Below are 9,963 nucleotides of genomic sequence, written 5' to 3' on the forward strand. Positions count from 1 at the left end.
CCAGGTAGATAAATTTGTCTCTAATTGAGAAGTGGTTGGCTAGGTTGAAGCCTATTTCTGAAGCAAGGATGAATCCTCTGGCCAGAGGAAATAAGGTGACTCTACTATGGGTACCAGGGCACTGTGGGGTTGAAGGAAATGAGAGAGCGGACGAGCTTGCAAAAAGTGCATCAAGGTTAAGACCTGCTGGACCTGAGCCTTTCTGTGGGATAGGAAAAGACCAATACAAAGCTGCGGTCCAGCTATGGGAGTTGAACAGTAGGACAATCCACTGGACTAACACTCCTAGACTTGCTCAGGCAAAGAAATTCGTGAAGATTTCACCTACTTACATCAGAAAACTCCTGAAGCTGTCACGAGCGGAGCTTCGGGTGATGGTGGGACTGCTGACGGGGCACTGTCGGTACAAACATCATTTGTACCGTATGGGTAAGTCAGCAGACGAGATTTGCAGGCTCTGTGGATCGGAAGTAGAAACTTCTGAACACTTGATATGCAAGTGTCCAGAGCTGGCTGGCCTAAGAACCATTCACATGGGCAAGCCGCTCCTGGATACCAGAGAGGTAATGGCCAAGGCCCCTAGGGAGGTTGTCAATTTTATTAACGTCGTTGACGACCTCCCTGGGTTTCTATGAATGAGTAGGGTAGTGAACAAAAGATCTGCATGGTCGCAGTTCCCGGAAGGCTTACCGAAGCAAAACGACCCCAGTTCAAATAATAATAATAATAATAATAATAATAATAATAATAATAAGTTAAATTGGAAAGGGTTAGATGGAAGAATAGACACATGGATAAGGTTTAAGGTACTCAATATTCTCTACCTAATTCATGCGAGCTAAATCTCGCCCCAAATAGTGTAGTTCAATGAGTTTTCCAAATTTTCCTTCATGAAGACCTTTATTATTATTACAATAGATTTAAGTCTAAGTCGACTTATGTGATGGTAAATACGTTTTTGTATAAATATAAAAACGAGTTTCCTGTATTGATTAAAAAAATTCCTTTAAAAAACTATGCAAGCCAAGCATTGAGGCTCTGCTCCATGGACAACAACGGTTAAAAGAACTACTGACGATGCTGAATGCTCTTCTGGTCGTACAAATTGGGGTAATTGAACTGGCTTTTTGCAGACTTCAAAAGAATGACCCAGGTAGATAAATTTGTCTCTAATTGAGAAGTGGTTGAAGCCTATTTCTGAAGCAAGGATGAATCTTTCTACATAAAAGGTAATGAAAAGCTAGAGGATCGTTCGGCTATATCTATCTCTTTTGAAGGTTGCTATTTTGACAAATTATGTTGAATTTTCAGGGAAAAATGTGTTTTACTTGCTGCCCGGGACTTATTGCATGACGAGTTTTGTTTTACCTGTGATAATCACACACGTAGTTATCCAAACTGTCCAAAATCCCAAATCTGTCACGATTCAGTATGCTACGTGAATACAAATTCAATAATAATCATAAAGAGTAGAACTTGAAACATGATGGAATCAGAAGTTTATATTTTGATCATTTCTATTAATAGAGCAAACAACACTGAATTTCAACAATAGAAATCACCACATGATTTATTTCAGTTACCTACAGAACAGTTGGAATATGTAGATATAATAACTATAATACATTTTTTGTTCATAAAAAGTAATGGACAAAGAAATAAGTTTCGACAATAAACTGTTCGTCTATGGTAACCATAGAATGTTTAAGTCCACGCGAGCATAGATAAAATCCTCTCATCCCATCCCTCAATCAATTGCCTGAAGATGAACAACTCAGGAACTCATTATTTCATTGCTAGTTTGTGATGAAGGTTCATTAGCGACGAACGTCCAGAAATCACCTCATTTCACTTCGAAATTAACGAGCTGCAATGAAAATACACTAATGGGCGAATTTTCATTGCGTCATTTCCATGGGAATATCTCCTCAGACACATCTTGTCTATGGCTGTTCAAGACCATCGAGTTTCTCACTCCATCTTTTCGCATTCACTAGACCTGTTTCTTTTTGTGCGCTCGTTCACCAAACAGATGATCTATCATTTCGTCACAATGTCTATAATTGTCGAATTTTGAGCCGTGAAACGGCTGAAACTATTAAGATTGACTTACAGATGACGAATTTGCGATGAAAATCTGAGAATATCCGGCCGATCTACCGCAAACATAATGACTCTCGAAGGAAGAGAGCTAGAAATTTAAAATTTCCAAGGTAGGGTCGCATCTCGACTGCTGAATTTCATTTCATTGATGAGCAAAATCTGACAAGTGTTTTTCGAAAAAGTCGTCGTTCGAAATTTTTCCTGATATTTTACAGACAACAAATTCGATCGAGTTGTATTTTGCATTTGGATATAGAGAAAAGTCTCTATAAGTACCGAGTCTAACCAGTAAAAACATATTTTTTGTTAACAATCCGCTTGTATTCATCACCTTAGTCTCCTTCAAAAGTGATGCATGCGCTTCAATGCTCAATACATACCTTTTCTGTAGAAAGATTCGTCTTTGTTTTCAAAATAGGCTTCAACCTCAGCAATCACTTCTTCATTAGAGTCAAATTTATTCTCCTGAAGCATTTTCTTTTGAGGCCTGCTAAAAGCCAGTAATGACTGGTTGATCAAGCAGTTGGAAGCGCAATTGGATCAATTTGATCATTTAGATTTGATTAGAGGTGGGGCAAAAGATCATCCGACCTCGCTTGCACCTTGACCTAAAGATCTTTTGTGCATCCCATCGCTGTTTACCAGTCCGGCATTCATGTCTCAATGAACTTTATTACCTTTCTAGGAGCTACATTCATCACTTGTTCCGACTCCAAAAACCAAGAGCCTTTTCTGGTGGACATCTTTACATTAGCATAGCAAGTGTTTGGCTCTCGCAGTGGCTTCTTGACAGCAGCGACATGTGTCCCCAGACGCTTTTCCCATTATTTTCAGATGATACCTTACAGGACAATATCCCTTGAGTGCGCCCGTCAGTTACCTAAGTATTTACTGACTGAGAGAACTTTTAAACCCAGCTCGTCGAGTGAGAGAGATATGACTTTGCCTTTCTTTGATGCAATTCGACCATGATTTCTATCGATTTGTAACTATTGATGAAGGAATATTTTTTCTTTGCATTTGAGGACGTTTTTCCTAAGTTTTCGCAATGAATCTGTCCAATAACGTTATGCGATGTTTACTATTTATGGTTTTGAATACAATAGTCAATGAACCATGCACGTTCCAAAATACAAAAACTGTACCCTTACCAGATGGTGTTTGAGATTTTGGTCACATTAGACGGATTTTACCAACTGTTTACCAGTCAGCTCTTTTTGACTCAGGAGTGTATTGATGAATCCATTATTCATTCACTGTCACATATCGACGCAAAAAAACAATTTTTTCAGCGCAAACAATGCTTTTGATCAGCGATGAGCAAACGCGTCACCCATTTCGAGTTTTCCTATCAACAAATGTCCAACCTCCGAATGCTGGTGAGCAGTGTATTCAGCACGGTCGGTGGTTCTTCGACGACATTAAATGAAAGTGGAGATTCCCGGCTTGACTTTATATTCAAGCTACTTAAATTGGGCTTGAAATGAAATCAACTCAAGTTCAAGTCAAGTAATGGTTTTTCAATGTCAAGTAGGTATTTATTTATCAAATACTTGACTTGACATTGAAAAACCACTACTTGACTTGAACTTGAGTTGATTTCAAGTCAAGCTTGATATTCAAGCTACTTGACTTGGGCTTGACTCAAAATCAACTCAGTACTTGACTTGACATTGAAAAAATATTACTTGATTTGAACTTGAGTTGACTTCAAGTCAAGCACAAGTCAAGTAGCTTGAATATCAAGTCAAGCCTTGAATCCCTAAATGTCAGCATACCACGATGAAGCACAGCCTGAATTACTTTTAACAAGCCATGACTTCACTTGCACGATATTTTTCACCATAAAAATTTTTGTCTATGAATACATAAAACTTTTTTCATACATTTCCAAACAACAGTATGACACTAGCGGTACTATCTGTGCGCCAGGCCTGTGACTTATTGAGGGGCGTCTTATTACACACATACAACCCAGTACCACACATTTCGCTAATCAGAAAATAACAAACGTCAAGCAGGCCTTGGATCTTGAGCCAATTCGTTTCCTCTCACACTGTGTTGACCCAACCGAGCAACTTTTCACATACACTTATTATCGGGCCAGTCTTTGCCGAACGCCGTATCTCTTTCATACGTCGATAATTGAACCCGGTAACCAAATATAGGAGCGAAAATAATGGCATGGTACCCCGATGCTAATTCTCGGATTCATTCCGAAATCGGTGGGATCTAGGTGCATAATTCTCTCTCGGTCGACAGGCGACCTTATCTGCGAAAATCCTGCAACCACCCGGAGTAGGCTCGAACCTAATCGGACACCGGACTCGAAGGTGCCAGCCGGCGATGTGTCTATGCGCCAAGTGAACAACGTTCGTGCTCGAACAATGGGATTAGATTAGTGTTTGGTGGAAACGGATGGTTTCGACAATCCTATACTGCATGAATTCAAGAATTGAATGATCATTCGAATGAATTTTCATTCGTTTTACCACCTTTCTGGTGGGTTTGAGGTTGCAGTAAAGCACAGTTTTGGTTGAGGTGTTTGAATTTTTTTGAGCTGTGTTAACATGAGGCGCGAAATTATTACGCGAGGAGAGAATTACGCGAAGTGTAGATGCTCTCTCACCCTGAGTAATTACGGTGAGTGGACCCTCGCTGCGAGCCGGAGCTCAGTCAGTTTGTCCGCTCGTCAAACTGTTTTGCTCATCGAGATTCGCTTGGTGAAAACGTGAAGGGTACTTTTTTTCTTATGAGGTTGTTTCCTTCCAATGAATAAATGTTTGCTCTGGCATCTTCAGGGGCAGCGATTCTTCTTTTTCCCTTTCTCGCTTAAAAATAACATTGATATGATAGAAAATGAGGCTGGAGGAACAAAACACATTTTCATGGAGGAAGCGAAACTAGAACTGAAGGTGGCTCACCTCACTCTCGTGATTTTCGCTCTGTTTTAGGTAGTTCGAATTTCACTCGAACCGTGTAAGTTTCGCTAATTTTCGTAAACGCAGCTAAAGAGTGATTTTCGAAAGTGAACACTATAAGTGAATTATTCGACATTAGTATTCGTAGGGTGATTCACCAATTGAACTAGTTTTAAATTCAGTGCTTCCTTTAAGGTAATGGGTCTCACTGAGAATGGACAAGAGGAATACTTTCCGAAATGAACTCTATTAGCATCTAGGCCATCTACATATGATATAGCTAACATCATAGAATCAATTTCATCATAGAATCGATCTTTAAACATATGATGTGCGCTGAATCAAATGTGAGTTCATTGCCTACCGTGAGCTCGTTTTCTGAATACCTGATATATGAAGAACATTCAGTTCTTCTAATGCAAGATAAAGAATTTCAACCAAGAATGAAGTGTACTAAGTCAACGCAATGCAGAACGACGTAACGCACGAAATTCTGGAGTACTGGTTTCCCTATGAGCGAAAATACTAGCACAACTTGACGCTGGTTGATGGCAACCGTCGGAGGTTCCAGATTTTTGTCGAGTTCATTCAGTTGAATTTTTCAAACCATTTGTGTCATTCGGAAATATACGGAAATTCTATCGCCCTTCTCGTCTTCGTGAGTTGTTTTCAAGTCAAGAAGCTCGAATATCAAGTCAAGCCATATGAAACACTACTTCCAGCCTTCGGAGAATTCGTGTTCCGAAAATTTTCTATGGGGACATTGTAGTAACAAAGCTATTGCAGCTTCTTCTAATTCTCCATCAGACTAATCAAAACAACTACTGTACATTTTGCTCATGGTGTACTCGTGATAATTGTAGTCTATACAATAATCAGGATTCTAGTCTATTTCAGCCTTTAATTGGTTTGAAATACAGGCTGATATGATATCCGATCAGAGCAGATATTCAAGCTACTTAACTTGATATTCAAGCTACTTAACTTGATATTGAAGCTACTTGGCTTGAGCTTGACTTGAAATCAACTCAAGTACAAGTCAATAGGAGTTTTCAAATATCAAGTACTTAATAAATGAATACTTGATTTGACATTGGAAAACTACGACTTAACTTGAACTTGAGTTGATTTCAAGTCAAGTAGCTTGAATATTATGCCAAATAGCTGGAATATCAAGTCAAGCCGTAAATCCCTAGTTAGAATGCCTCAAAATCCACATTGCTTCTCAATCCCAATTATTATCCCAGCAGAATTTGTCTTGAGAATCCGAATCATGCACTCTCGGTGTTAAAAATTAAAAAAAAAACATGTAAAATATTCGACCCAAGTTCAAATCTATAAGAGTGATCCTGAACGAAACCAACCCCGGAGACTGACGCGTCTGCCAAGCTTCCTCAGTACCATCGTCGTAATGAGCTATTTGCACGGTGCATACCACTAGCGCAGACGTTCCTAGGGTTCCATTACAAGTCTCGGTACCAACCGCGATAGCAGAACCGACCGCTGCCTGCTCGACCCAACTCTACTCCCGAATATCTCCCCATCTCTACCGCAGCACCATCGAATTACAAGCAATTCCAACCGTGCCGTACCGTCTTGACATAGATCCAGGACAAAAAATTAAATAGGTTTCTGGAGAACACAGAGCCGACCATAGACAAACAATAGCCGACACAAAGACCCGGTTCGTTATTTTCTTGGCCGAATGGACTCGGCGATTGCCGGAGAACAGTGGCGCGACGTTTTGGCGCCGCCGACAGAGGGCATTTGAAATATGCGGAAAAAATTTCGTCTTGTTGCTTGCAGGTAATTACAGGAGTGTCGAGTGGTAATGAATCTTATTTATTCATTAATAATATGAATATGCGAGGATGAAACCGGATAACCATCTTCTGGCCGCTTGATTTGCATTGAACACGGTTTTCGTTACTGGGGTTATTAACTTTTGAGTACCGATGGGGAAGTTATTGTGATGGGTTGGGATATAAATAAGCTGTGAATTTTATGCGATGGCTTATCATTTCGTGTTGTCTTCCAGGGTGTATCATCTCGTATGAGAAATTGCATGAGGTTCAACTCAGGGTGATTATTTTCGTGGATACAAAATGATAAGTCTTAATTTCATAATTCTTGAGGCTACAACTTAGCTGTAAAAAGATCTTATTTAACCATCATCACAGTAAGGCAAGAGTATCTTCATTTTATGATTTATAATAATAAATCTTCATTTCAAAACAATTCAAATTGAAAATCAAAAAGATGGATGAAACAGTGTCGAATAAAAGGTAAAGGGTGTTTTTTTCAGAGCTATAGAACTTTAAATTGCAATAAAACAACGATGGCTTATTCGATTGACATGAATTTATTTATCGCAAGATAATCTTGTGGCATTACATTTTAAATATGATTTCTGGCATATGACCGCCACGGCTGGCTCGGATGTATTCCAATCTGGACGTCCAACGATGACTTTTTCCAACATTTGTGGCCGTATATCGGCAATAACACGGCGAATGTTGTCTTCCAAATGGTCAAGGGTTTGTGGCTTATCCACATAGACCAATGACTTTATATAACCCCACAGAAAGTAGTCAAGTGGTGTTAAATCACAAGATCTTGGAGGCCAATTCACAGGTCCAAAACGGGAAATTAGGCGGACACTAAACGTATTTTTCAATAAATCGATTGTGGCACGAGCTGTGTGACATGTTGCGCCGTCTTGTTGGAACCATAGCTCCTGGACATCATGGTTGTTCAATTCAGGAATGAAAAAGTTAGTAATCATGGCTCTATACGTAACGGTGTTTCGACATACACTTGAGGATTAACTTCACTCCAAATGCGGAAGTTTTGTTTGTTGAAGTAGCTATTCAACTGCTCTGATGGACGATTTTGTCGACGATAAAATGGACGTAGTGCGCGATACGTATTCCTCACAGAACCATTATTTTCTAAATGAAATTGCACTATTTGCAAGCGTCGTTCAGGCGTGAGTCTATTCATTCTGAATTGCCAAACCAAACTGAGAATAAATCACTTGACAGCTGTTATATAGGTCGCCATCTTGAACAGTAATATATACCTCGAAAAAAAACACCCTATATATAGGTATATGTGGTCTCCAATAGTGTAATTTGGTCATGAATTGATGAGCGTTATATCGAATTTCATCGAAATCAGATCAGATACAGAGTTTCGGGAATTCTACCTTTGTGGACATCGTATATCCGGAAGGAGTGAAATTCCTGGGTAATCAGTCACGAGTGTCACGACAAAAGAACCTGTATTTGTAGACCGACAAGCAGACACGAAATAAAGTTATTCAAGATTGCAGACCATACTGAACATGCATTCGCACTTCAAAAATTATAATTATGTATGATGAAGTCTCAATAATTGATATTGCAACAAATCAGTTTCTCTTTTTTAATTTCAATTCAATTTTTTTTATCGCAAAAGTATCTTATAGCATTCCTTCACTTCCGGTAGACTCGGAAGTAACAACTGTCGAGCTTTGCGTTATATTTTTAACTCTTCGTTACATAAAATTTCATTTATATGGAAATTGCAATATGTATTCAATATAAAATAAACCTAAGAATCCTTAACATAAAGGACGACAGTTATTCCAGGGACAAAAGGATCTTCGACAATCAATTTAAGGGAACTTCTTATTCGCTCTTGTTTGTATTGAAATGTTCTCAGATTACAGTCTCATCGAACATGGATATAGCAACTGGAAGTAACACATACATACTCATAGGAGGATCGAAGAGTGTTTATAACTGAATCACTTACCTGTAGATTGAGTAAGTTAAGCAGATATCTTGAACGATCAACAATGACTTCAATTAAACTCTTGTTCTGTATGACAGTCTTCAAACATATAACTTTGTTTAGGTACATTAACAGCTTATCAAATATGGTTCATAATCAATCATTGAAGACATCTAACAAGTATTGGATTATAAACAATGAATTACATAATCGTTTTGAATGGAATTATAACCTGCAGGAGAACATTGCACCTTTTACTACAGTATGTGCAGGTTGTTCCAAATTCGATGCTCACTGAGAGTATCTCCAGTACTATAAGATAGAGAAAAAATCTTCAAGGCCCTGATTTCTTTCTTCGAAAAAATACGATATTAGGGAATAGACCATAGATTTGTTCTTGAGTTTCTGAAAAATGACTGTTTCAAATATTTCGATGTACCTATCTTAGTTTTTATGGTCTATATGATACACATAACAAATCATGGAAATAAATTACTGTTTGAGAGATAGAGGAATTGGTGTTTTTCAAATGAGACACCTATATTATGATGACTACAATTATAGAATAGACACGAAATGAATATATTTGAAGTTAAATCTTCAAATAAATGACAATTATTTATATTCAAGAATGAGGTCGAAAAACTTTATATCTTTGAAAAGGATGATATTTTTGAAAAACCTGTAATGAGATGTTTCTCGAAAAATCTGCGAGTTTTCCATTTAAGAAACACCAACTATGGTCTATATCTTTCCGGGTTTCAATATGTACAGTGCATCCCATTTTAGGTGAGACAGCCAGGTTTCTCGCTTTTTATTTGAAATAGAGCCTTGCGCTTTTCACGTTCCTGTCCTACTTTTTCGTGAAACTCAAGTTGGTCTAATCAGGTTTTCCAAAACTGTTTCCGTTCAAGAGTTACAGGGCGATTTTGGAAATTGATACTTTTCGGACCCCTCCTCTATCTCCGAAGTTATTAGAAATAATGCTGAGGTAAAAACTACGTCTGAATCAGAATTCTGCGTAGAATCCAGTGGCATACTCAATTTTTTTATTCGGGGTATGGTTTTGAAGATTCAACACAAACCTATATTTTTTTTAATGGAACACACTGCATATCATTACTTCGTTGAATTTTTTATTTTTTTCCCTTCAAAATGATAT

This window comes from Harmonia axyridis, chromosome 1 (assembly GCF_914767665.1).
Source record: "Harmonia axyridis chromosome 1, icHarAxyr1.1, whole genome shotgun sequence".
Taxonomy (NCBI): Eukaryota; Metazoa; Arthropoda; class Insecta; order Coleoptera; family Coccinellidae; genus Harmonia; species Harmonia axyridis.